Genomic DNA, 23007 nt, shown 5'->3' with positions numbered 1-23007 from the left:
GACTGCTTGTCCTTCCCTTCACAAGCTAGAGGGCCATCACCTCCATAAAACCAGATACTTGCTTTGTGCCCTGGTAGAGCTCCACTCTACAGCTCAACCAGAGACATGTTTTTCTGTGCATTGGGCAGCAGTTCTCATGAAAAGCAACCACAGTAGTCCCTAGGAAGAGTGATCCTTGGGCATTCTGATTGTTATTCCTAGTCACCTTCATCCAAAACATTCTAACCCAATGGTTTTCAACCACCACCCCCCTCCCCCCACGCCCTCCCAGGGAAATTTGGTGATGTCTGTCTGTAGACATTTTTGATGGTCACAGTTGCTGCGCTGGTGCAACTGGCATCTAGGAGGTAGAGCCCAGCCATACCATATCCTATAACACATAGGACAGTGCCCACGACAGAGAATTACTGAAATGTTAGTAGCAGCAGGGCTGAAAAACCTTGCCCAAACCAAACTATCCTTTTAAGAAGAGGGTAGATGTGAGTCTCACTCTTTTAGGTATTAGTTGTAAAATCTTAGGCATTTTTCTCTAATTGATCTGAATCTTCATTTTTCTCATTGATGAAATGTCATTAATACGTATCCTGAGTGCCTCACTGTGGAGTGAGGATCAGACACATCCTGGAAAAAGTAAAATACCAGTGTGTGAAATCACTGTCTTTATTAGAAAAAGCAAGATCCCTCAGCCTCTGATTTCCAATCAGATTAGTTCTCTTAGTACCAAGCAAGGCAGCTGGTGTGATTGCCTCCCCCAGTGCTGGGCTGATGAGGAGACTGGTCAGTTAGCATCCTGGTTGCTGGGCTCATGAGGAGACTGGTCCAGTAGCATCCTGGTGCTGGTTCCACCTGGCCTGGGCAGGGAGAACAGACAGTGCATGCTGGAGCAGGACTCTGGCATTCCATACAGCCATGGTTTCAGAATAAGAGAAAGATGTGCTCCTTCCTGATGGTGGACTGCCATTATGTATGTGTGTTTGTGTTTTTTAATTGAGCAGCAAGCAGATGAGCTACATCATTCTCAGGGAAGGGAAATTTTTCAATAATCCCAGTAGATTTAGAAGCATGTGGAATTATATACCATTACCATCCACCCACCTGTGCAGATCTTCCCTCCAAACCCTGCAGCGTCTGTAGGGTATCACCTGTGTTGCTGTGTTCTTCCTAAGTCCTAAAGCAAGTGATTACAGATCTGCTTTTATGACTTCCCAGCTACATTTCAGGTAATTAAGCAGAAACAGCAGGCAGCTTCAAGTAGGAGGAGAAGCCAAACCATCCTATCAAGGTGTTCCCTGGCATTGTTCATTTCTAAGTGGCCTATTTTGACCTTCACATTGGAGGGAATGTCTATGTGTTAAGCCACCCGGGTTTGCCGCACTACTGCATTCTGATTAACTATGGAATTGCCATCTCTTGTGTGTGTGTGTCCCTGATCCTAATAAACATTGCATTGGTGTCCCCACAACACCCTAAACTTGCTGCACAACTTTCTTCAGGGCAACAACCACCACACCATTGTTGGGTTTAGTGTGCATGGCAGGTGTGGAGGCTGGTGTTTTCCGTAGCATGCTGGGCCAGCTGAGCTGGAGCTCCTGCTCTCAGCACAATGTAGCTTTTGCTTTCAAATTTAAAGGCTTAATATGCCCAGATGACCTGCACACTTCTTTCCACAGTTTGGACAACAGGATTCTGATCTGGACCTCAGGCCTCTTGACCTAAGGCCTATGGCTTGTCCATTTTTTTTTTTTTAAGATTTAATTTGTAAATAGTCTCTCCACCCAACATGGGGCTTGAACTCACAACCCTGAGATCAAGAGTCACATGCTCCCCTGACTGAGCCAGCCAAGGACCCCAGCTTGTGCATTTTTATCGCTTCCATCCCATTTCCCTTGTGCATTTTTATCACTTCCATCCCATTTCCCTTCCCAAATCACTTAACAGAGATTTTTAAAGTTGTCTCTTAGAAATTGCTTAAGAACATAGAAAAGAAAACTTCTAGAATTCTTTATTGTGGATTCCAGAAAAGAAGACCAGCAACATAAGTTAGGTTCTAGTCTTCTGTCTACTGCACAAACACTAATAAAATATATGCCTTGTGCTTATTCAGAATTTTTACTGTTTTATGGGGTTAGAATCATTAGTCGCTAGGAGAATCTAATTTATTGAACTCAAGCTGTTCTAGCCAGAAACCTGTTAATTCAGCAAAGAAAAGCATAGTTATTTTCAATTGGAAGCAATTTTAAAAGCTTTGTTAATAATAAGAGCAACATTTATTGAGTGCTTAGCATATGCCAGACATCTATCTGAGCACTTAAGAATTCTTAACTCATTTAATCTGATAACAACCTTGTTGCTATTTTATAGATGAAAAACTGAGGTACAAAGAGGTTCAGTTAGCTGTTCCAGGGCACCCAAGTAAGTGGCAGAGTAAGGCTGAGATTTGAACCCCAACTATCTCTCCCTGGGGTGTGTCAGACCCAAACCACTGCAGTATTTTCTGAAGCCTGTGGCACCTATGATATTAAAATGGAACGTTCTCAATTATCCACTAGAATGGTGGAGGCCAGTGGTATAAATGAAACTAGCCACCTTTGGAATTGGGCCAAAATAAAACTGAATAATTTTCAAACGTGCTTTCCTCCATTCAGTGGTTCAGAAGCCACCTTGCCTTGTCCAGAGTGTGTTTCTCCACTGAATATAGAATCTGCGTTGTACCCTCAAAAGGGGTATGACTAGAAACTACATATTAATTTTGAAATGAAAAACCATCTGATCCTTGGGCATTGTGTGGAACTCTGGAAATAAAATGACAAAGTGATGATTTCAAAAAATCATTCTTGAGCCCAAAACTAAAAATTGACATCCATTTGGAGGGGGTGATATATTTTGAACTGTCATATTAGGAGAAGAACACGCTTCAGACCTCACTGTTCTGCAGGCTGTCACAGGAGGAGTAATAACTCACTAATAATCTGCTTCCATAGCTCAGAAGATCTGATAAAGAAAGCATTGGGTTGGAGGGTGAATACTTTGAAAGTTATTTTCCTGTGTGGGAGTCAAGTTTCTCCAGATGGTACACCTGTATTTTCTGGCAAGTTCGCTGTCTGTAGATCCTGTGTCTGTGGCTTTTATTGTACCACACAAGGCAGATAAGACCAGCCCTTTGCGCAGAAGCTGTCCGTGAGACATTTCAGTGCATCATCATCAAGGAGAGAAGCAAAAGAAGATAGCTGTGGTCTCTGAGGACTATAAAATTGAGATTCTCGCTCTGCTCTTATCTTTTCTGTTTAACCCCCAATACATATGTATGTCCAGACACCCAGAGACACGAAGTGGGTTCGGTTATAAGGAAACTTTTTAACTGTTCATTAGGTCTGGCTGTGCTTGTTTTCTCAGTGAGATCATCACCCATGCTTACTTTGATGGGAGTGCTTTTTACTCATCCAAGATGTGCTTCTGTATCCTGTGCATGATGGATCAGGGAGCTTTAGGTTATCGAGCCCCTAGCTGACATATAGGCTGTCCGGGTGACATTCTATTTCTCCCAAGCTACTTTTTCATGCTCTGACTTTGTCATTTTTTTAAGGATGTGGTTAATATCTGGGATATAAGATGTGCGTTTGATTGTATGTCCGTGCATTCATTCATTTATCCAGCTGACAAATACTTACTTAGCTTGACACCATGCTGGGCCTTGAGGGGAGAGCAGACGCCAGGACAAATGTGGTCCCTGCCCTAAGAATGCTTTCATTTTTATGGTACAGACAAACCAGAAGAAGGAAACATAATAAAACAATTACTAACTTTTAAAGTCCTGTGAAAGAAACCCACACATATATGGTAAATCAACTTATGACAGAGGAAGCAAGAATATACAGTGGGGAAAGGACAGCCTCTTCAGTGACTGGTGCTGGGAACACTGGAGAGTCACATGCCAAAAAATGAAACTGGATCACTTTCTTATACCATGTGCAAACATTAACTTAAAATGAATTGCATACTTGAATGTAAGCCGTAAAACTCCTTGAATAAAATAAAGACACTAAGCTCCTTGACATTGGTCTGGCCGGTGATATTTTGAACCTGACTCCAAAGGCAAGAGCAGCATAAGCAAAAATAAACAAATAGGATTACATCAAACCAGAAAGCTTCTGCACAGTGAAGGAAACCACCATCAAAATGAAAAGGCTGCCTACTGAATGGGAGAAGATATTACAAATGATATGGCCAATAAGGAGTTAATATCCAAAATATATAAAAACCCATGTGACTCAATGACAAAAGAAAGCAAGATGACTACAAAATAGGCAGACAATCTGAATTGCCATTTTTCCAAAGAAGGTGGGAGATAGCCAACCAAGTGAAAAAATGCTTCGTGTCACTCATCATCAGGAAAATGCAAATCAAACCCACACCTCACGCCTGTTGGAATGATGCTTATCAAAAAGAGAAGAAATAACAAACATTAGTGAGGATGTGGAGAAAATGGAACCCTCGTGCACTGTTGGTAGAAATGTAAATTGGTGCAGCCCACTGTGGAAAACAGTTATGAAAGTTCTTTAAAAATTGAAAAATAGAGCTACCGTATGATCTAGCTTCTGGTTATTTATCTGAAGAAAACAAAAATACTTATTCAAAAAGATATATATACCCCCATGTTCATTGTAGCACTGCTTAAAATAGCCAAGATATGCAGACAGCCTAAATGTCCATTGGATATAAAAAAGATGTGATACACATACACACACACACACACACACACACAATGGAATACACTCATCCATAAAACAGAATGAAATCTTGCCATTTGTGACAACATGGATGATCTTAAGGGTATTATGCTAAGTGAAATAAGTCAGACAAAAACAAATAGTGTATGATTTCACTTACACATGGAATCTCAAAACAAAACAGAACTCATGGATACAGAGGACAGATTGGTGGTTGCCAGAGGGGAGAGGAAAGTTGGGGTGGTCAAAATGAGTGAAGGGGATCCATAGTACAAACTTGGGAGTTATAAGTTACAGGGATATAATGTATGGCATGGTAGTTACAACTATATTATTTTATAATATTATATAATATGTATTGCATATGCAGTATATATTACTATATTGACTATAATATTGCATTGTATATTTGGAAGTTCCTAAGAGTTAATTTTGGTAGTCCTTATCATGGAAAAAAAATTTTGTAGCTCTACATGGTGCCTGATGGCAACTGAACTTATTGTCACTTTACAGTATTTACAAATATCAAATCATTACATTGTACATCTGAAACTCACGTAAATGTTATATGTCAATAATCCTTCCATTTAAAAAATGCTGTGAAGAAAATAAGAGCAGGGTTGCTATCTTTTTTTTGTTGTTGTTAATTTTTATTTATTTATGATAGTCACAGAGAGAGAGAAAGAGAGAGAGACAGGCAGAGGGAGAAGCAGGCTCCATGCGCCGGGAGCCCGACGTGGGATTCGATCCCGGGTCTCGAGGATCGCACCCTGGGCCAAAGGCAGGCACTAAACCGCTGCGCCACCCAGGGATCCCGGTTGCTATCTTTTAGATGAAGGATTTCGGGAAGCCTCTTTAAGAAAGTGACTTGGGGGCTGGGATTGCAAGTGCAAGAAGGAGCCAGCCAACAGAAGAGTAGAAGTAAGAATTTCTTTGGCAGAGACAACAGCATTTGCCAAGTCCTGGAAGCAGGAAGGAGCTTCATGGGTTCAGGGAATTGAGGGAGAGGCCAAGCGTGATGGAGGATCTTGAGCAAAGAAGCAGAAGTAGGACAGTGAGAGCAGTGGCTCTCACCTGAGCCCCACATTATGTCCCAGGGAACGCAAGGCAGTGCCGTCACAGCTTGCGGAGGACCAGGGGCAGGTGGGGCCAGCATGTAGATCAGAGCCCAGGGATGCTGCTACACATTGCACAATGTGCAGGATAGGGCTCCGCCACAAAGAACTATCTGGCCCCAACTATCTAGTGCTAAATTGAGAAATCCTGAGTTAGAGAAATAGGTGGTGGCCTGAGCTGAGAGATATAGTAGGCTGGACTGCTTGTGGTTGCATATGGGAGTGAGGGCATGAACCGAATGTTTGATGATCCCTGGAATCTAACCCAAGCACCTGGGTGGATGTCGTGGCCATTGATCAAGATGAAGAGGAGTGGTATAAGGAAGGGTTTAGGAAGGAAAATCATGTCTTCCAATTTGGACATGTCAGTTCCAAGACATTTTGAGCCATCGAAGGGGAGTATCTAGTTGATAGTGAGAAAGGTGGATTTGGAACTCAAGGTTACCCTCCTATTTGTTGAGCTGTGGATTCCCGAGGAACTGGTGAGTTAGATGGAGGAGAGGCCCCAGGACTGGGAAACATTTACATTTTGATACAACCTCTTAAGACTCTCCTTCATAGAGTTATGTTCTTGAAATAAACAAAGCTGGCCGACTCATTCCCATACACGTAGTCTTCCATCGGCCTTCCATTACCCACAGAGAAAATCCATACTCTGAAGCACAGCATAGGCATCCATAAAGAGTCTGTCCACAGTGGGCTTGTCTTCTCGCATCTTCTGCTATTCAGCACACACCTAACTCCTGCCACACTGGATACGTGCATCCCTGTTCCTTTAGGTCCATGCTGATCATTCTAGAAGGTCTTCATTCCAGAAACAGCTCTGTCATCGCCCATCTACACGCTCCTAGGCACTGACTGTTGGTTACATGTTCCCAGACCTCCCTCAGCACCCTGCACTTGACCTGTTATATCATGAATGACTTTGTGTTGTAGTAATAGCTTGCAGTTATATCCTGCCAACTGCATCTTGAGTAGCTAGAGAGCAGGGGCCTTGCCCAGTCATCTTGACATCCGTAGGGTCCCATACAGTGCCTGGCACCAAACGTTCAAGAGATGTATCACTTTTTTCTTCTTAATTCTAAAATTGTCATAGACATCCCAGAGAGATATATTCTTGAGCTACAGTTCCAGATCTGCAATTAGAGGTGAGATATGCTGGAGGGAAGAAGGGGGTGCTGGGAGAAGGGGGTGGAATTTGCACTTTGGGTATTCGGATCAGAGAAAGAACGCTTTGAAAGAGCCCAGTTCAGTTCTTTTGGCTTTTTATGTGTCAGAGATGAGAGCGATTATGTCTCTCTCCGGTCACTGCATGACTCTTTAAAAGTTGACTATTAATCTTTTGGCATCCTTAAGTCCCCTTGTCTATGGTCTGCAGACGCCTTACAATCGGCCGCTCTGAGTGTATGGAAGAGTTTCAGCAGTGAATTTTAAAAGGCCGTCTCTTCCCAACTCCATCACTTAAAGGTTCCATTCTTTCTAGATATTGCCTCAGTTAAAGGGTGCCGCTTGGTGGGTGCCAGTTACTGTCAGGGAGAATCAGGATTTAGGAGGGCTGCCCTCCTAAGTTAAAGGCTGCCCCTAGGTGGGTGCCAGTTACTGTCAGGGAGAATCAGAATTTAGGAGGGGTTGGCAGCCCATTTCTCGAACACAGTAGCATACCAAACATCTTTTTCTGTGTAACATGAAAGACACAGGACCAATGATTTTTCAGGTTTGCTATTTCAAAGGGAAGGAGAGGGAGTAAAAGCCTGGCAGTTTTCAGAGCAGCTACAACCTCATGAAGTAGACTTTAAACCTGCAGTCAGGACCCAGAGGCAGGCGGTGGTGATGAGAGCCCCGGCCCTCCTGCTTTGCCTTCGTCCCTCACTAGTGCAGAGCTGAGACAGGGAGCCTGGCTGGGTTGCCAGGCTGGCTCTGCTGTTTATGAGCTCAGTCCCATGCAGGACAGGTAATGTCTGAGCAGAGCAATGCCACAGTATGGTTTGACTAGTGAATCTGATGATGGATGAAAAGGCACTCGGAAGACCATAGTTGGCTATACAGATATTAAATTGGTACTGTTGTCACTAGATCCCCATGGAATGTAAGCCCCACAAGAACAAGTACTTGGCCAACCAGCTGGAACTCAATACTTAGTGAAGGAACAGATTTTACTTCACCTTCACATGCTGCCACATTGTTCACCTTGGAATTCCAAATGGCTTGGGACCCTGGTCTCTGTGGATGGCAGTCCTTGCTGTTGGGTGTTGAGGTGATAAGTTATTTAGAAAGAGCAGTAGGACTCTGTGGCCAAAGGAAATCTAACTTTTGGTTATTAAAGACACCTCAAAAAAAAAAAAGTATCCTATGGAAAACAAGGAAGTTTCCTTGGAAAACAAGGAAAAATGTTTTCCTTGATTTCCATTTTATTTAAGTAAAAATTAAAAGTCTTGTAGCTTAACCATCTCTCTGGTTTATTTTTACGAAACTGATTTTAAGCTCTAAGAGTCCTTTCTCTTCATCTTTCTTTGCCTTTGTGTGTTGTAGCTACTGTTCCTAGGCCAGTAGAATTCCCCAGGGGGAAATGAAATGTTCTCTCCAAGGCTGTAGAATGCAGTAAAATGGGGTGAGCTTGTGCCACTCAAGACTACAGGATGGGGAAGTTGGGGGTGGGGAGGGCATGTCCAACTTTGTGTTGCATGTGTTTTAAAGAAAATCTCAGAAAACAAAGCAGCACAAGTGGCACAGTCATCCCCTAAGAATTTTTTTTTATTTTTAACTTAATTATGATAAACTCAGAGACAGATCTGTTCCGCCTTTTCATCGCCTGATGTCTGATGGAACACTTAATTTAGATATAACTGATATTATAAATTAGGGGTGTCTTAAAGTTGTAAATACAAAAGAGCCTTTGAAGCATTGAAGTTTCATTTGTGAACAAAATCAGAAAGGATGGAGTCTTCTGAGGTTCTGCTTTGATAAGCAAAATCCTGTTTTCCAAGGGAAGTATTCCATGTAATAAAAACAGTAAGTTTCTCTTTCCTTTTGGACTTTGAGGTATGCCAAGTTGGCCTGCTTTGATGCTGACCTCCATACTTTTTGTTCATACATTTATTTTTAAGCAAGTTTTATTAGCATATGGGATACCTCCATTGACACATATATTGCTAATTTTTAAATTTGGGGTTTTTTCGGAAAATGGAAGTCCTGAATTATTTCACATGAGTTTCCTGAAGGGTGAGAAGAAGCTACCTAGCATGATATAGCTCATGATTGACCTAGCCAAGGAAAAGGGTGTCTTGCTGGGAGCCAGATGGCTCCACAGAACAGAAGTAGCTGTGCCTATCAGAGGGGCAGCCACGGTGCTCAGAATCTCTTGGTGCACAGGGCAGAGTCTGGCTGAATCTAGGGTACCAGGCCACAGCCCTTTATCCATAGGGTTCCATCCTTGTGAAGGAAGAATTTAAACTGGCAGCCTACTCTTGAATAGGAAACAGTTATAACCATCCACGGCCTTCCTGCTTATTGGCCCAAACTCATCCTCCCCAATGTCACCTGGACCAGAGATCATTGGGTACCCAGTGGCCTCAAACAGCATCTTTGGCCTTAGAATATCTGTTTGCCCACCACATGTTCTCACTCAGTAGATAAACCTGAGTACCTATACATATTAGGCAACACGGCTATAGCCTTGAATACAGGGGATTGGTCTGTGACCTCACAGAATCATGTTATACAGGGCCTGGACTTTTTAGCACTGTTGCTGACTTACCTTTCAAAAAGTTTTCAATTTACACTGCCTCCAGCTGATTTAAGAAAGTGCATGTTTTCCCAGGTTCTGACACTGAGCCCTATTCATTTTAAGAATCTCTGCTAGCTAGATGAAAATGCCTCAGTTTGCATTCATTTATAAGAGCTACTTACATATTAAGGGCTTGCATTTTTATTGCAAATGTTTTTTTAAAATTTTATTTATTCATGAGAGACACAGAGAGAGAGAAGCAGAGACACAGGCAGAGGGAGAAGCAGGCTCCATGCAGGGAGCTGGATCAGGACTCGATCTCGGGACACGCCCTGGGCTGAAGGCGGCGCTAAACTACTGAGCCAACCGGCTGCCCGTATTTTTTGTTGTTGTTGTTTTTTAATTTTATGTTTTTCTTGTTTTAAATTAGTCTTTAATTTTGCTCTCTCTCTCTCTCTCTCTCTTTTTTTTTTTTTTTTGTTTTTTTTTTGTTTTTGATCCAGGCTTTTATGAAGTTGGATTTGTTAATATTTCCCTAAAGGCTTTTGTCTTCGCCCTCATTTTTAAATGTTATACTGGAAATGCTTTGTTTAAATTATAATATTCATAATAATGTAAGACTTCCCAAAGAATTCTTAATTTTCAAAAATTTATATTTACATTAATTCCTCTAATTAAGCTTCGGAATTCTAAGATTGTTGCTTCTAAAAAGATTGCTATTGCGATCTTTGTTGAAATTGGTTTAAATTTATTAGTGATTTTAGAGAGAAGTAGCATCTTTAACTGTTAGGTCTTCCCTTCCAAGAGTTAAATGTCGGTATATTTATTGTCTTTTATGGTATATTTATTGTCTTTTATGCTCCTCAGTAACTTATAGTCTTCTGAGACTTTGTACCTATTTTTTATTAAAAATTTTCCTAAGTAATTTATGTGGGATTTTCTTTTTGTTCTTATTGTTATGGGGTTTTTTTTTTCCCTCTATTACAAATAAGATTTTTTTTTTCATTACATTTCCTAGCTGGGAATGTGTGAGTTCTTGACTTATGTGAGTTTGCTTTATAAACTGCCAACTTTATTTTTAAACTATTCTCCTAGGTCCATGATTGATTCTTGGGTATGATAGGTGGCAATCATATCATCTGTAAATTATTTTTCTCCTTCTAACCAATATTTTGTATTTAGTTTTCTTGTCTTATTTTACTAGTGTGATTTTCCAAAATAGTATCAAAGAATCTTAGTGATAACAGGACTGCCTTGTCCATGATTTTAAAAGACAAATGGCTATTGTACTGTCTCCAGAGTATAATTTGTGGCACACATGGGTTATTAATAGCTATTTAAGTAAAACTTTCTTGGCCATATACATTTGGGAGGTACTATGGAAATGGTATAGTGTTGTCATTTAACTCAAGAACTGTTTTCCATATTGAGAAAGTTTCTTTCTGACTCTGGTTTTATTAAGAGTTCTTTAAAATCTTCGGATCCCTGGGTGGTTCAGTGGTTTAGTGCCTGCCTTTGGCCCAGGGCATGATCCTAGAGTTCCGGGATCGAGTCCCATATCAGGATCCCTGCGTGGAGCCTGCATCTGTCTCTGCCTCTCTCTCTCTCTCTCTCTCTCTCTCTCTCTCTCTCTCTCATGAATAAATAAATAAAATCTTTTTAAAAAAGAGTTCTTTAAAATCTTAATTGAGTATTGACTTCTGTATATAATTGATTTAACAGACCATGGAAAGGCAATCAGTGGAAACAGCTTTTGAGATACTCTCAGTACTTGAAAATAGTAAAACTGTGTTTCTCTTAAAATATTATTTAATTTGGATTTGGTATCAGTCTATGGATAGAGTATTTGTAGTTTGCTTATAATTTGGTGCAGTGTTTAGAATTTCTTCCAATAGGCCTGCTGTCCTTTCCCCCATACCAGAGTAATCTGTGTGGAAATTATCCCAAGAGTTAATGCTTTTCACAAGCTGTCTCGGGGAGGTATGTGTGACCTTTGCCTTAAAAACAACAATAAGGGGATCCCTGGGTGGTGCAGCGGTTTGGCGCCTGCCTTTGGCTCGGGGCGCGATCCTGGAGACCCTGGATCGAATCCCACGTCGGGCTCCAGGTGCATGGAGCCTGCTTCTCCCTCTGCCTGTGTCTCTGCCTCTCTCTGTGTGTCTCTCATGAATAAATAAATTACTTATTTAAAAAAAAAAACAAAAACAAAAACAAAAAAAAACAATAAGGGGCGCTTTGGTGGTTCAGTCAGTTAAGTGTCTGCCTTCAGCTTTGGTCATGATTCCAGGGTCCTGGGATCAAGTCCTGAGTCGGGGCTCTCTGTTCAGTAGGAAGCCTGCTTCTCCCTCTCCATTTGCTGCTTCCCCTGCTTGCGCGCTCTTTCTCCCTCTCTCTCTGACAAGTAAATAAAAAAAATTTTTTAACAAACAATGACAAAACTGGTTTTGTCCAAACCACTCTGGACAGGTCCCAGTCCAGAACATCTTATTTATAAATAGCCTACCATTCTCCCTACTTGAGTTCTCATTCTCTCTCTCTCTCTCTTTCTCTCAAAGTATTTAAAACAATAGCAGTAATAAAGCACAATAGTGTAGTCTGTGCCACTCCTGACAAGTCCCAGTAGAACATCTTATTTATAGATAGATTCTTTCCTTTGGAATTAGTGCAGCAAAGAGTGAAAGGGTTGGGCTGCTTTGTGTAGACAGGACCTAAAAGCATTTGGGTGTTTTAAAATTTGTGTATTTGTTTCCTCCTGCTGCTGTAACAAATTACTGCAATCTTCGTGGCCTAAAACAACACAATTTATTATCTTACAGTTCTGTAAGATAGACATCCAATACATGTCTCAACCAAGCTGAAATCATGATGTCAAAGGGGCTGCATTCCTTTCTGGAAGCTCTAGGGGAGGGTCTACTTCCTTGCCTTTCCCTGCTTCTGGAAGCCACTTAGATTCCTTGGCCCATGGCCCCTTTCTCAATTTCCAAGCCACCAAGGAGCAGTTAGTTATATCTTTTCACACTGTATCTCATTCACCCCCCTTTTTTTTTACCTCTTCTTTTTTCACTTTTAAGGATTCATGTTACTATATTGGGCCCATCCAGGTAATCCAGGACAATCTCCCTGTCTCAAGCTGATTAGCAACCTTAATTGCACCTACAACCTTGTAATATTGTGCCTTCTAAGGTAACATACTCTTTTAGGCTTCACAAGTTTTGTTAGGACGTGACCATATTTGGAGTCCATCGTTCTGTGTCCTAGAGTAGAATTTAACCGTGTCCTCCTCTGTGCACCTAGAGCACTCTCATCCCTGTAGCACGTACTGTCAATCTGAGACTCTGAACAGACACTGATTGAGCTCCTGAGGCGTGGAGAGGAGAGACAGTCTCACATCTGGACTTCCTCGACCTCCTCCTCTTCCTCCTCTCTTTCCCTTCCTGTTCTATTTAACCCCTCCTTTGAATCAATAAGTGTAATAAAGACACCTCCAAGACCTAAATCTCCCTGTGATAAACTTACATAGATAAGAGATTGTTTTACAAGGTGGAAGCATGAAACAGGACTTCTGGTGCTTTCCTCATGATTGAGAAGCAAGGATGGCTCATGGTCCTACTATAACATGAACCAGTCAGTCTTTGAACACAGTTTTTAAAATCCAGTTCTGAGCTCACTGCCAGAGGTAGTCTCCTTCCTTGCCTGTATTATGCATCTCCCACAGTACCATTTGCCCTATTATTTCTTTGGTGTTTACAGAAGCAGGTCATGTTTATGAAGCATGTCCAGAAAAGGGAAATGATAGATGGAAAAATCTCTACATGGGGTATAGAGTCAAGTGATGTCTAGATTGGGATCAAGGGCTAGAAATATGCTGGTGACTTCATATGTACCATGGGACTGGTATTTTTCCAGCATGGAGTTTGGATAAACTTGAATGGATCTTTTTAATATTTCTTTGAAAATGGAACATTAGCTATCCTCAGAGATTTAATCTTGGGCAGAAAATTGGAGTAAGATCATCACCTCCGATGACAGGATTCATCTGTTTTCTTGAAAGTCGAGTGGATATCCTCTGCAGTTTTGCAGTTACTGTTGAAATGAAAATCATCACCGTCACTCAAGGTGGAAATAGCAGAAATGATTAATTTAGAAAAGAGAAGGATTGTGGGGTGGGTGGAAGTGACATTTGTCTGCATTATATTCTTAGAAACTTAGACTGTGAGAGTTGGAAATGCCTCTGAGAAAACTGTTCATTAACATATAAGGAAATAGAAGCGCAAATACTTGAGTTGTTGGCCAAGAGTGTGCTGAGTGCAAGAAGCAGAGCTGGAGCTCTGGGTGCAAGTATCTGGGTCTTCAGCCCTTCTCCATACTTTGCACTTTTTTTGCAGTGTCTTTGACAGCTGCTCAGGGTGACCAGACCAAGCCACTCGCCCCAGAGATGCCCTTCGTATCAATTTTCACTTGGGCATTTCTCAGGCACAGATGGCTCAAACATTCCTTGTGTGGTTTGCCCTTGAGAATCAGAGTGTCATCTGCTGTGGGAACAGCAGCCCCTGGGTTTGTGAGTACGTGTGCATGCCTGTGCGGAAGGCTGAGGAGGTGGGCAGGCTTGTTTGTACACACATGATGCATGATGCCAGCTGCCTTTTTTTTTTAAGGACCAGGATCCATCATTGGATTTTTTGTTTTACATTTTTTAAATTTTATTTGAGAGAGAGAGAGAGCGTGCACGAATAGGAGGACCAGATGGAGAGGAACAAGCAGACTCTGTGCTGAGCATGGAGCCTGACACAAGACTCGATTTCGCCACCCTGAGACCATGACCTGAGCCAAAATCAAGAGTCAGATGCCTAACCGACTGAGCCACTCAGGCACCCCTTGTTTTTTTCATTTTAAATCACTTCAGTACTAGTGTTTTACATTTGGCTTGATGAAACAAAATGTGAGTTAAAACAACTGTGAAGTTTTAAGACACAGTTCTTGATAAACCTAAAATACACAGCATTCCGTGAACACAAATAGCATATACGCAGACAACATAAGCAGCAACGTATATTCACCATAAAGAAAATGCTGATTTATGTTGGCTTATATTATGATGGTTTTGTACTTCGATGAAGTTGTGGTTTTTCAACCAGGGCTAATTTTTCCTCTCCTCCATTCAGAGCATGTAGGGAGCAAGTATGCGTGGACATACTTTTGATTATGAATTTGGAGGAAGTGATGCTGCTGGCATCTAGGGATAAAGGCCAGGGATGCTGCTGGGCATCATATAGTGCACAGGACAGCCTCGCACATACACAGCAAAGAATTACCGAGTCTACAATGTCAGTGGCAGGGTACCTGGGTGCTCAGTCCGTTAAGCATCTGCCTTCAGCTCAGGTCATGATCCTGGGGTCCTGGGATGGAGTCCCATGTTGAGCTCCCTACTCAGTGGGGGGGGCCTTCTTCTCCCTCTGCCCCCCCACCCCACCCCTCTCTCTCAAATAAAATCTTTCTAAATAAATAAAATAAAATATCAATGGTGCCAAGGTTGAGAAATTATGGCCTAAGGGAATCTATGACTTATCTGATACTTGGGTTTAGACATCTTTTTAGGGAGTTGATTTAGAAATGGCTTTGCTTGTGGAATAAATGTATCAGAAGAGTATGTGGCCTGGAGAAATTTCTGTAGTCTATTTGGGTAAGGGGATCATTTTTCCCAACAGTGGCAGAAGTGCCCCTTTCACTATCTCAGGCTTCTGTTCTTGATGATGGGAATTTAAAAATCAGCTTCCCTCTACCTTTGACATCTATGGATTCTGTGGTCGAGGATTTAGAGGTACTGTTTTCGTTTGGGGTCACCATATAGTTTATATAACCAAACCCAGAATTACAGAAGATGGTTAAGAAAGTCAAGACTAAGGTATGCATCCATTCTTTACCAAAACAGACCAGTCAAGGAACCCAATGGCAGGTGAGGAAGTAGACCTCAATGTGGTCAGATCGTGGCAAAGACCATTATGGCAACAAATACTTGAAGAGGGGACCCTAAAAAAAAAGAAATGACTAGGGGCTGCCAGAGCCCTGCCTGTGTACTGTGTTCTACTTAGGGACTAAGTGTATTAAGGATGATTAGTATTTCCTTGTTCCTTTTTGAATCTTTGAATGAAAATTTCCATATTGTTTGGGGTTTTTCCCTATTGCCAGGTGGTTAAATTCCAAACAAATTAAATCATGGTCTAGAGACATAGGTATTTCCAATAATGCTCATGTAGGGCTGATGGCAGATGGTTTCCCTCCGATGAAAATAACACCCCTTCGCCACAGAAACCTGTAAGTATGAGCAGCTGTGGTGCTTGGTGCCGGGACCACCTGTGTGTCTGGCCGCCCAGCTTGGTGGTGGTCGATGGAAGAGACTGGGACTGCTTTCTCTCACTTCAATTCACAGTGAGATGTTGCCTCTTGGGACAGACTGTTCATTTACTCAGGCAGACTGAAGAGATTTTTTCCCCCAAGCCATATACTTATTGTACCAGGTACGTCCGTTTCACAAGCCAGACTGTTTCTAATCAATCCTCCAGTAGCCTAAAGCCAAGCACTGACAGATGCTAGTGCTGGGAGAGAGGTGGAGTGCTAGTGCCCAGGAACAGATCCTATCAGAGTGGGCCTGAAAGAGCAAAGGGTAGAGGTGTGGGTCAGAAAACAGGTAGAGGGGATCCCTGGGTGGCTCAGCGGTTTAGTGCCTGCCTTCAGCCCAGGGCATGATCCTGGAGTCCCGGGATCGAGTCCCACATCAGGCCACCTGCATGGAGCCTGCTTCTCCATCTGCCTGTGTCTCTGACTCTCTCTGTCTCTGTGTCTCTCATGAATAAATAAATAAAATCTTAAAAAAAAAAAAAAAGAAAACAGGTAGAGACAAGGTCGAAAATCAGCCAGGCCTTTTGTACAGAGACTCAACATGTAAGAGAACACAGTACAGAAATTTCTAGATAGAGAATTGCTTGGTTATGTGTATCCTGAAAGTTGGCTACTGTAGGGCCTAAGGCGTACCCCTTACCTCAGGGGTGATGCATCCAGAGCCTCATAGAATCTTAGTGTTGAGATGCTCTACCCATCCAATGTCATCTGCTCCATCATTCAGCCAGCACCAAGTTGAGCACTGAGCAAGGTATACAGTTAGTTGGTAGACACACTTATGTCATTGGAGAATGTGGGGTCAGGACAACAGAACCCACCACAGTTTCCTCTAACTGTTACTAGGGAAGGGGGAAGGAAGCACCCCTCCATTGAGCAATAGACTGCGGGTTAGGCACTTCCACTTGTGCTATCCCGCAGGCCATTTATTTGCTAGGGCCATCACGGATCCTTTTAGGCCAGGCCTCTGGAAGACTCATTTGTTGGAGTCAAGTCCAGAGGTTGAAAGACACTGGCTAAGAACAGTCACATCTTCTGACAGTCTAGAAAAGGGTCAGAGTCTGGTGGTGAACTCTGGTGGGAAGAATCCTGAACTAGGTGTTTATCAGTTGATAGCTCTGCAACCAACTCTTTGGCCTTAGGCAACATCAAAATGAACTTATATAATAATGCTCTCTCAAAGTTTAAGAGAAAAGGACCAGGCAGATATAAGCAGCCCTTGGCTGCTACCCAGCTGGCACTTCTGGAAATTGCACATGGGTGAAGAAAAGATTGCTTCCTCTTGCTTCCCTTATGAGAAATGACTATGCTGTTCTCCTTTCTCAGTATCAGTCTTACTCTGAGAGTTGTAATCCAAAGTAGGCAAAATGCAGTTACTTCCTGGTGTATTTTTTAATGGAACAGCTGTAACTGGAAAAAAAAAAACCGAACAGGAATATAATGTTGGAATGAAATAGGTTAAACTTTACAAAGCAAGTGACTTCTGCTTGGTGACCATGTATACGAGAAGATAAATTAGAAAGTTTGACTTTCAGAATATTATTTAATTTTGATTTTTAAATTTTATTTATTCATGAGAGACACAGAGAGGCAGAGACACAGGCAGAGGGAGAAGCAAGTGCTCTGCGGGGAGCCCGATGTGGGACTCGATGCCAGGACCACGACCTGAGCTGAAGGCAGGCACTCAACCACTGAGCCACCCAGGCACCCAGACTTTCAGAATTTTATGTGTGGAAGAAATCTTGGCAATCTTCTAGTCAAACGCCTTCATTTATAGGGGAAGGAAATGAGACCCAGCGATGTCCTGGAGCTTTCTCAAAGTAGCTTTCTCACAGCCCCCTGACAGCAGAAGGGGCCCCAAACTTAGATTTTTCTACCTCCTTCCTGATACCAAATGTCTGTTCATGTTTGCAAATTAATATGGCGGGCCTTCTGAAATGAGGGTAAGAGTCTTTGTCTATGAATGTTTTTTTTCTTGTCCCTTTCTACCATTGGTCAAGAAGCTGGTTGGTGGCAGACACTCAACCGCTGAGCCACCCAGGCGTCCCTGGTGGTGTTTTTCTATGGCTTTCCAGAAATATAGGCAGAACTACCAAGCAGAAGTAATAAGTTAACAATTACTATTATGATCATTTCAAATAATTAAGTTGTGAAGGGAGGGATGGCTTCACTTCCCACTCAGAGAGGACAGCTTGATCATAGGAATTTAGAGAGGGACCATTAAAAAAAATCCTCTTACCATCATCCCTCATCCCTTGGGCCTTCCACCTGCTGGTTCAAGACTGTAAGAAGGGTTTAGGACCTGCATGGAAAAAAAGCAGTTAAAGATTGGCAAGCAACACATTGATAGGAAACAATGCTTTTCATTGTCAGTCTATAAAAATCATTATAGTTTTGGTTTGTAAAAGTTATTTTTGTTGTCTTTAGGGTTCTGTCACATGTAACAATCATATCCTTACCTCCTTTTCTTCCTTTCAAATCTTAGATCCCTGAGCTTTGCCTGTTACATAAATCTTATATATTCCTATACAAATATGTATACACACGTGTCAATATTTTTTCATGATGTTATTTATTCTTATAACACATGTAGGGTATATGTTATACATAAATTATGAGATTGTCTATTATAAGATATCTATGAGATAGATATAAAATTCCCTCTGGCCCACTTACAGAGTCTATCTTGAAAATTAAACTAAGAAGAAGAAAAATTGAAGTGAGGGAAACTTGAATGGAGAAATAAAACTAGTTTTCCTTCCTTCTGGCCTGCTTCTATGTCCTGTATTGTATTCCTCATTTTATCTATGTTTTGTTACAGATCAAGAAACTTACTTAATAAATTGAGGTGACTCATACAAATCTAAGCACAAATGGGAAAAATAAATCCAGGGATCTCTACCCCAGAAAGAAGTTTCATTTCTGGCTTTCTTCTTTTTATTTGGGTAAATGGATGGCCTCCTGTTTTATGAAGTCAAAAAATATACATCCTGAATTAATTGAATGCAGAATAGTAACCAATGGACCTGCCAACACTATCAGAGCACAAGGCACTGGGTTATTTCTCCTCCTTAGCTAAATACGTTCTTCTTTTCATAACTGAAGAGGTCAGTTGGTGGAATGAAGAGGAAAGATTGGAGATGTCTTGGTGTAGGTAATAGAAGAACAATAAGATCTTACTTGCTGCTGGTGTTTGCAGAAGTATAGTAAGTTGTTCTAGAAGTCTTTGCCCCCTTTAAGGAGTTTTAATTATCTAATTCCTAAAACAACAGCAGCTCTGTGTGTGTGTGTGTGTGTCTGTCTGTCCATCCATCTGTCTTCATATGCAGCAAGAGCTTTTGCGGGGCAGGAGACCTGGGGCAAGGCTAGAGGTTAGTGGCCTCTCTAATAGGTGGGACTAATATAAGGCCATCAAGGATGGTGGAGACAGTGACATTGCTGAAGGGTTTCCTTTGGTGGGAAGGACTCGGTTGTTGTCATGCACCTGTGCTATGTAGAGCCACTAGACGAGCCTAGATTCTCATTCCTTTTGTAAAGATTTAAAATGCTAACATTGCATTGAAACCTTTCTATTTTGGCACCAACTTGATGCCTCTCAAACTCATGCCCGTGTTTCCCTGCACCTGACCTGACAGAGTTCTGTGAAAATGTCTCCTGGGGACACTCTAAGGGTGAGGCTTGGCCCTGCCCCACCTCCACACCTCTGGGCAAACCATGGATTTGCTGGTCAATGGAGAATATAAATAAAAAGAATAGCAGCTGGCCTGGTTTGGGCCTGGAAATAGGCCCACACAGCCAGGTTAATTCTATGGTCATTAGACTAGCCATAGAATTTAGCTGGGCCTGTGCTAAATCAACTGGCAAACCTGACATCTCTGTATTTCTGTGTCCCGTCATGATGTTGAATATGATAGTTGGGAACATGGACTTGCATATAAGGGCCAGCTTTGTCACTTCCTCACTATGTAGCTTTGGGTAAGTTTCTCTATCTTTTTCTTTTTAAGATTTCTTGTATTTATTTTAGAGAAAGACCAAGCACCCAAGTGCAAATGGGGGACGTGAGGAGGGGCAGAGGGAGAGAATCTTAAGCAGACCTCTCACTGAGGGCGGAGCCCAAAACGGGGCTTGATCTCACAACCCTGAGATCATAACCTGAGCTGAAATCGAGAGTTGGCCACTTAACCAACTGAGCCACCCAGGCGCCCCTTGCTTCTCTGTCTGAGCCAGTTTCATCATAGGTAAATCAGAAGTAACAGTTTTACTTCTCGAATAGTTTTGTGAAGATAATACATATCAAGGTGAAAACACCTCTCATGCACTCAGTACAACATCTAGATCACAGTAGGCACTCCAGAAATGTCAGTACCAGCAGAATAATGAAATGATCCCTGTGTGCTCCATTCATTCAGCTTTCCCCAGAAAGAAATGAAGTAGAGGTAGGGCAGGAGATTGCTACCATGTGCAGTAACTCCAGCTACAGATGGCTGAGCACTTCCCACTACAAAGGAGGCCACCCACAAGATCTTTTTTAACTATACAGTGTAAGACTCTAAAGGGACAGGTAGAGAAGTGTCTTTACAACTTCTCTGTATCTCTCCCCAGGTGTGTTTCTCAATCTCCCCTCATTCCCAGGCTGCTGTTACGTGTTTCCCCCAAAAGAGCCCCTCATCCCAATGAGCCAATTATGGAACACATTTCTATTTGCAAAAAAAAAAATGTGAATCTGATATATCTTAGAATTCTTCTAAGGTACTATTTCAAATCTTAACAACTAGAGAAGTGCAAATGTGTATTATAGTAAAAAGAAAGAAGAACCATTTCTTAGATAAGAATAGCTACCCTTTCTACACTGTGAAAGCTTATAATTTCAAAAATTAAAAAAAAAAAAATCCTGAAAGCAGACATAGAATTTTACTGCTTCAGAGTTTCTAGTGGCATTATTTTGTAAATGCAGTTGAGCTTTAATTGATATAAAATAATTGAGCATGGCTACTAGTGTGTAACCATAAAGAAATGGAAATTATTAATTTAAAAGCGGATAATACAGCAAACACACAAAAGAGGTGTCCCTTATAGGTGATCAGGAAAATGGGAACCCAACCAGCAAGAGGAGCACAAAATAACAGTATTAATGGTAGCAGTGTTGGTGAGGGCTTGATGACAAGCACGTTCTTCTACTCCGTTGGTGACAGTATTGACAAAATGTCTTAGAATGCATTTTGGCAGTACCTACCAAAAGTATAAATGTACATATCTTTTCCCTCAGCGTTCTAAGCATCTATGCTGCAGAAATACCCAGGAGATAAATGGGCAAGAATATACAAGCAAGGGTGTTCATTGCAGCATTATTTGCTATTAAAAGAGAGAAGAGGGATCCCTGGGTGGTGCAGCGGTTTGGTGCCTGCCTTTGGCCCAGGGCGCGATCCTGGAGACCCAGGATCGAATCCCACGTTGGGCTCCCTGCATGGAGCCTGCTTCTCCCTCTGCCGGTGTCTCTACCTCTCTCTCTCTCTCTCTCTCTCTCTCTCTCTCTCTCTGTGACTATCATGAATAAATAAATAAAATCTTTAAAAAATAAAAAATAAAAAAAAATAAAAGAACAGGAACCCTAATGGCCATCAGTCGAAGAATAGATATAAAACAGTTGTGTTGCATACAAACTATGAAACACTCTGTAACCATGAAAAATAATGAGAATTTGTGTAGATGGACATGTTAGGATATAATGTAGAAAAAAAAAAAGACAAATTGCAGGGGCAGCTGGGAGGCTCAGTCCATTGAGTGTCTGCCTTCAGCTCAGTTCATGATCCTGGGGTCCTGAGATCGAGTCCCACATTGGGTTCCCTGCTCAGCAGGGAGCCTGCTTCTCCCTCTGCCTCTCCCCCTGTTCGTGCTCTCGCTCTCTCTCTTAAATAAAATCTTTTTTAAAAACTCCAGTAGAACTATTCAGTAAGAGCCATTTTTATTCTTTAATAGATATATGTGCACATGTATTTTTGATGTGTAAAGAAAAAAGTATAGAAAGACACACATAAAAGAAGTGATAATAGTTAGCTCTGAAGATCATGTTCACATTTTACTTCCCCTTTTTTCTTTTCAAGAAATGTAGAAAAGACATTTACTACCAAGGTATCCATTAGAGGTGGTGGGCAGGGTGTGGTAGAAGGAGCTGAGTGGTCATGCTTTGGGCATCCATGGTCTTCTCTCTGCTCTTTCTCTCTGTTGTCCTGGGCTTGGGTTCTGAGTTCCTCCAAGGTGCTCCAAGACCACCCTTGACTGCAGGTAGGAGCCACCCATGGATTTACTATCCACCCTGAGCGGGTGTTTGTAGCTCTGCAAACACCTGCCACTCACCACCTGCACACCCACACCCTGATGATTGGAGCTAGCTAGGTCTTTGGCCGTGGTGGCCACTCAGTCTCAGAGTCACAGGCTCCCTGTCCTACTTTCTGTGGTTAAGTTATTGGACTTGTTCTCAATGAGCATGGGTTACATTGTGGGGTTGTTTTTTGTTTGTTTTTTGTTTTTTTGTTTTTTGTTTTTGTTTGTTTGTTTTAATTGAGCAGTGCTGTCTGTGTAGACATTCCTCTTTCAGTTTGAGACCTTTTTGGGTCTGTATCATATTTCAGGTAAAGAACGTCTGCTCCTGTGTTCACAGGTCACCAGCACTTGGAATACAGGTTCAATTATGTATAAAACTCAGAACCGGAATGCCTGTGGCTTACACGGAGTTGAAGTTTGTTTTTCTCATGCACGACAGGATGGAAGTGATTTACTTCCTCTGCAGAGTCATCAGGGGTACAGGTTTCTATCTTGTTCTGCTCCCATCATCTGTGGGCAGCTTCCAGGTTGGATCAGGGAGGGCTGCTTCATCTCCAGCCATCACATCTGCAGAGGACACACTCTGTCCTGATAACAGTGTGACCTGGGAGTTGAACACATCATTTCCTCTCACAACACATTGGTCTGCAATTCAGTCACCTGACAATAGTTGATGGCAAGAGAAGCAGGCAAAATACCCAATTAAAATTTCTATTACTGTCTAATA

The 23007-nt window shown here is 41.9% G+C and overlaps 1 protein-coding gene and 1 long non-coding RNA gene across 7 annotated transcripts in view; one reads left to right on the top strand and one right to left on the bottom strand.

Moving 5' to 3' along the window:
• The window catches only part of PIP5K1B (phosphatidylinositol-4-phosphate 5-kinase type 1 beta), a 300641-nt gene that overhangs the window by 128112 nt on the left and 149522 nt on the right, over positions 1-23007 (top strand). Inside the window, exon 1 of one of the 6 annotated variants that reach the window (XM_025423377.3) lies at positions 6827-6990. The exons of the other annotated variants lie outside the window; for them this stretch is intronic. The gene's annotated coding sequence lies outside the window, so the exon portion shown is untranslated. Of the gene's footprint in view, positions 1-6826; positions 6991-23007 lie in introns of those variants that run through there. 6 annotated transcript variants of the gene reach the window in all.
• LOC112644762 (uncharacterized) overlaps positions 1-23007 on the bottom strand; it is a 30694-nt gene that overhangs the window by 6389 nt on the left and 1298 nt on the right. The window contains exons 2-3 of the long non-coding RNA XR_004807171.2: positions 18199-18261; positions 13584-13649 (exon numbers count right to left, since the gene is read on the bottom strand). This is a non-coding gene — a long non-coding RNA (uncharacterized LOC112644762). The remainder of the gene's footprint in view (positions 1-13583; positions 13650-18198; positions 18262-23007) is intronic.

The sequence above is a fragment of the Canis lupus genome, chromosome 1 (assembly GCF_003254725.2).
Source record: "Canis lupus dingo isolate Sandy chromosome 1, ASM325472v2, whole genome shotgun sequence".
Lineage (NCBI taxonomy): Eukaryota > Metazoa > Chordata > Mammalia > Carnivora > Canidae > Canis > Canis lupus.
This window is presented reverse-complemented; position numbering and strand designations above follow the sequence as displayed.